Raw genomic sequence first — 5917 nt, forward strand, 5'->3', positions numbered from 1 at the left:
GTCAAAATGCTGTAGCTCGTCTTTTGATATATTTGGCCTCACATGGGTAACATTTCATAATCACATATAGAAAGTATAAAAAGACAGCTCATTTGACTAAATGTCAAGTTAACCTTTGCCAAAATATGATTGCACTTGAGCCTTTTATGAAATGAGCTACAAGAAAGCAAACTCTTGGGATCAAAAAGTTGGATATCGGTAGAGAGAATGAATTGAACGGACACAAGAGTGACTTAAAATTGGGGAAGCCTCGCAAAAATAAACTGCATCTGGGAAAAGGATATGTGCACAATGTCAAGAAGTGAATCAGCACTACGGCGCATTACTGGCTTCAAAATGAATGTATTTGTTAAAATTTAAGGCTTTTGATGTGGGGTTGCCATTGTAAACCAATGGTGGCGGGGAGGCTTTATTTTTAAATTAAATCTGTTTCATTTATGAACATTATGAACAAACGTTTCCTCAATAGATGAATGTATGGCGTGACTTGGGTGGGAATTAAAAATTCCAATCTACACCTAGGGCTTTTTTAGCCTATTAACAAAAGGTTATTGAACCTTTAAGTTTTTCAGTAATACTAGCACAAGATATTCTATTACAAAGTTAAAATGATGCAATAAAAACAAAGGAAAAGTCTAAAATCAAACCATTCAAAGTTTTTATAGCATAGACGCAACCAGTGTAAAAAAAAAAAAAAAACACCCTAACCCTAATTAGTCACTACAAACCAAAGAATTTAGATTTCTGTTCTCCACTGATGACATTCAGTTCATGTTAACACTGCATGTTATAATATACACAACTTACAAAACGTTTTTGACCCTAAAATACTAACGGTGTCTTCATCAATGACCCAAAATTTGGGACACGTGCTATTAGGTGGCTGCTGCTTTGAAGTAAGTTTAACCTTTTTTTTTTGTTTTATGTAGATTATGTCGACTTACCCTGAATAACGTAATTTTGCTTGTACTTCTCATTTTTACTGAATCATATTAAATCACAAGTGACACATGCTGTACAAGCATTAAGCGAGCTATGCACTTGTTATGTTTACCACCACTCAGGTGCTTAATTCAAAGGCACACAACCAGGCTTACAAAAAGAATAACGAAATAGAAATCTGTGAGGTCTTTCAGTTGTTAAGGGTGCAGCAAACAGGATCCCCAACATTATGAGACCAAACAAGTTTCTCCCAGATGAGAGAGCACTTTGAATAAGGAGGAAGAGGACTTACCTTCAACTGAATATGCCAAGTCCAGAAACGCTGCGGCATTCAGAAACCATTAAGGCCGGCAGAAGTACTTTGTGTAACTGAAACGAATCTGAAAATCTTCACATCGGTGTGACTGAAGTTGTCTTGGGACTGACTACAGCAACTCAAAGGCCTTCAGCGATTTCAATATGTACAGACATTTAAAAAAATAAATGCTTGATGTTTTGTCTTCATGAACTTTGTTAAAAGAATCTAAGATTCAAGCAACAGTGTCATCGTCAAACTATTAAGCGCTAGCCCAGGCCCATGAAGACAGTTGACAAAGATAAACATACGCAGAAAGATGGCAGAAAATTCAGTTTACCAGCCACCATCCTTCAACAAGACACAACAATTTCAATCATTAGTAAAGTTTATTCTCTTTTTTTCTTTCTAAATTTTCTCCTGCTATGTATTATACTGCATTTCATCCAAATACAGGCATTAACAGTTCTAGGAATGTTAAAAACAGTGAATTATTGAATATTCAAACACAAATTTAGCTGGAAAAAAAAAAAAAAAAAAAAAAAAAAAAAAAAAAAGGTCCTTGATTGTTCATCCAGTTCATGAAAACATTCACAGTTCAAAATCCATTCTTTTGGTCCTAATTTTAAACTAAAAATGCAAACGCTTAGCCCACAGAGTTTAACATTCTCACATTTTGTAGAAGACAGACAACTGAAAAGAAAAGCTCTCTGTCAAAAGAATTGCATGATATGAGCACTGTTCATTGTAGAAAGTTTCAAAATTAGCTAAATCAAAAACTTTGAATGAGCTGTAGGAATCAAGACAATAGTGTGCCAGTCCACTTGCAACTGAATGACAATGGTAGGGAAGTAACCTTCTACAATCGCAAACAGAAGTGGAACACAAGATAGTGCAATGGAATGAATACATGTACAGTATAATAGAAAAACCCAACATGATGAATGAAATTAGCGCAAGCCAAAAACCGCCACCCTAGTGGTCGGGTCAAATAAATTACTCACAAAAGGAAGCAGCCCTTTCAAACAAACATTTCATTAATTATCTACCATGCCACTAATGCTCTTTATTATAGGCACAGTGTGGAGTCCCACTTGGACGTGTATGTGGGGAAGCTTTACAATGTAAATAGAGCATTTCAAAATTCCAAATGAGGGGCAAAAACAAAAAAAAAAAATAAATAAATAAAAGTTTGTTCTTTGAAGATTCCCCATGTGCAAGCAATAATGTGACTGAGAGAGCTTTAGTTTGGCTATCCTGAATCTAGTGCCCAGCAAGAAAGAGCAGACAAAAAAGTGACTTAAAAAAGGTAACTAGACAGACAACACCAAACAATAAGGGAACATGGCACAATTTTAAACCATCAAGACAAAGACACATGGGTAGGAGGAGGAGGAGAGATATGCCAGACATACACATTAAATACATAATTTATTACATTAAGAAAGAAAAAAAAAAATCTAAAAAAAAGCAGCAGACAAAGACATGTAAACTGGAGTCAAGAATCTTTAGTCAAACAAAAATTACATAAAAATGAGAAAATAAATCTCATTTTAGCAAGGTGCAAGCAGTTGCCATTACACTGATCATCATACACTGCAGTTTAACCATAGGAAACATTACATTACACACGTACAAATATACAGAGTTAGGGAAAGAACACTGTAGACAACCAAGGAAGGGGTGAACAAATTCAATAGGTCCCACAACGAAAAGGGGGTGTCACAGACGATCACGGTCTCCCACTCAATGCGACAATTAACTGGGGTAGGAGGGAAGGGGGGTGAGAAAAAAAAAAGAAAAAAAAAAAGAGGGAGGCCAAACACCAGCATCCGAGTAGCCAGCTTCCTGAGCACACACATTCATGGTTAAAATGTATTAAAGTAGTCCAATACCAAAGGATTTAGTTATAAAAAACTATTTTGTTATGTCAGATTTGGAATTCAATATTACGTGCTAAGGAAACATCAGGTAGGATTAACAGTAGCCAGAAATCAATTATTAAAAAAAAAAAAAAAGACTTCCCCACATATATTAAATTCAAGTTTACAGGTACGTAAAGAACACTATAATTAGAAAGCCTATTCGACTGTCAAGAGTATTTATTACCAGTGTTTTAAAAAAAAAAACTCCAGAGTAACTGGCTTTTAGCAGAGTGGTGTTCGACAACCCTACATGTCATTTGCTTTGTAACTCCCTCTTCTTTTACAAAATGGTCCAAAAAATTGTTCAATTTACCACAAATCCCAAAAAGGAGGCTTTTACATGTCAATAAGGCCAAGGTCTGCTTTTATAATGATCACAGATTGAGCCAAAAACATGACAAGCAGCTGGCAAAACTCATCAGTTTTCAGTTACATCATTTACACGTCTCTTCACTTTATATTAACACACATAATAAAAAGAAAAAAAAAAAAGGGACAATGCAGAATCTTTGCAAAATGATTAACACAGCCTCTGAAAGTGTAAAGAGGAGAATCTGACCTTTGATTTTTGCGAGAACTGGAAGGCGAAGAAGCACAGACTATTTTGTCAATAAAGTTTTTTTTCCCCCCACTCTACAGGAAAGCAGAACCTTCGGAATTACCTTTTTTTTTTTTTGCAAGCAGCAAAGAACTCTAAAGGTACAGGTTTAATAGCCTCAACACAGCAGAATGACAGATTCATAATGAAACTCTTTAAACATCTACTGTTAAGTAGAGACAGGCGTACTGTCCATCAGAATAAGAAATGGTCAAAGAAAACAAAAGACAAGGAAAAAAAAAGCCAAATTTCCTCATCTCCACTATGTACCCTACAACGCCCAATTTACAAGGAGTCCAGGTCAGTTTTATAATGTCTTCTTGGTTAAGTGAAGGCTGCAGCTATATCTTGAACATTATTTTCTAAAAAATTAAATCACAATATTTTACCCAATTAAAGCAAAAAAAAAAAAAAATTATTGCTAGGTATCAATGAATTTGACAAAGCAGCTCCATAAAATTATTCTTCAAGGTTTAAGAAAATTTTCTTTGCACGCTCCATTGAAGCCACCAAGGCAGTATCTTTTGCTTTCCATTTTTACAGTCTTTTCCGGTGCAGGCGTTCAAGTGTGCCACATCCGAGTATGTGGAGCTTTCAAATACCTGCTGGACCGATCAAGCAGTATACCACAAAAACAGAATTTGTACTGAATAATTACAAAATATTTTATATATATATATATATATATATATATATATATATATATATATATATAAACACTAATAATTCAAATCAAGCAAGCAGGCCCCATGCAACACATTATGTAAAGGCATGGCCAGCAGCCTGTGCTTCATATGAATTAATTGCTCAATAATCCAACAAACACTTCCCACCCTCCCATAATAGTTTATGTCCCTTCCAATATTGGCAGCAATCCCTTTTACACTTAGGTCTCATAATAACTCAATGGTTCACTGAAAACAAAAACAAACAAAAAAAAACGTAAAAAAACAAATCAAAAAATAAAAAAATAACTCTGTGCGAATGCTAACAAAAATATAAATAAATAAATTAACAAAAGTGTAAATCATTGTTGCAGCAAAAAAAATAAAATAAAATAAAATAAATGTAAATATTAAACGTGGAGGGCTTACTGAAGATTAAAATATTTTCTTTTACTACAGCCGATCATTAAAAATTTTGTAGGGCAGGCAGCTTTTCAAAGATTCGTGTTTGAACCTGGTGGATACAAGGGCGAAATGAACCACCAACTTAGGACCACTAAACTACCTGGGCAGGTGGAGAGGCCCGAGTTCGACATTGTAATGGCTTCTCTCCTGCCCATTTCATTAGGGCTGGTCACAGTAGAAAGAAGTTCACTCCTAGAGCTCTGGATTCCTTCATTAGATAATATTGCCAGCAACCTTTTTTTGGTTAAGATGATGTTTAAAAAGGCGTTTCAATTCTTGAATGGAAACAAGTAGTTTCTGGGCTTTTTTCCTTTTTTGTGCATTATTCAAGGGTCTGAGAGCAGACAAAACAATACAAAAATCAGTGCATAGGATATGTTTGGTGATACAATGAAGCACCCTGCTGCATTGCAGTATTATTGGTTATTTAAAAGTGGTCTCTAACTGCAGTCCAACAAACCCCCCCGTCTACTACAATGCACAACTAGCTTTGTGCTTCTCTGCCCAGTAAGGTCAATTAAATGTGACCGTTATATTGCAAAGCAATTCTGAAACAAACAAAAAACAAACAAAAAAAAAAACAAACAAAAAAAAAAATTAAAATAAATAAAAAGGTGAAACAAGGGGGAACATCATACACACCACCATGGCAAATTACTCATCTAGCCTAACAAAAACCTGGTCAACACAGAGCCTATTTTTTACCTCCTCCGTTCAAGTAAATCTTGCACATTTCATGCTGTGAACTGCATCCGAGACTAGACTGGTGGGTGATTTACACATGGAATCACATATATTGAAGAAGTGATGACCCGCCCACACCCACCCTCTACTTCCCTTTCTCTGAAATACAGCAATGTTTGTGTTCTAACACTTGCATTACACACCAAATTGCTTTTTGTTAAAACCACAGCTTCAAGTCAAATTCCACTTTGTTCCAAAAGGAGAATAATGGGGGATAAGCCATTTCCACCAAATTCTCTTTACCTAAGATTTCATAAAAAGATTTTGACTGCAGATTTTACCT

The 5917-nt window shown here is 35.2% G+C and overlaps 1 protein-coding gene across 2 annotated transcripts in view; it reads right to left on the reverse strand.

Annotated features, from left to right (window-relative positions):
• Window positions 1-5519: 5519 nt before the first annotated feature.
• LOC120540028 (transportin-2) overlaps window positions 5520-5917 on the reverse strand; it is a 39671-nt gene continuing 39273 nt past the window's right edge. For both annotated transcript variants that reach the window (XM_039770477.1, XM_039770476.1), the window contains exon 25: window positions 5520-5917. This exon is cut by the window's right edge and continues 369 nt beyond it. The gene's annotated coding sequence lies outside the window, so the exon portion shown is untranslated.

Source organism: Polypterus senegalus, chromosome 12 (genome assembly GCF_016835505.1).
Source record: "Polypterus senegalus isolate Bchr_013 chromosome 12, ASM1683550v1, whole genome shotgun sequence".
Lineage (NCBI taxonomy): Eukaryota > Metazoa > Chordata > Cladistia > Polypteriformes > Polypteridae > Polypterus > Polypterus senegalus.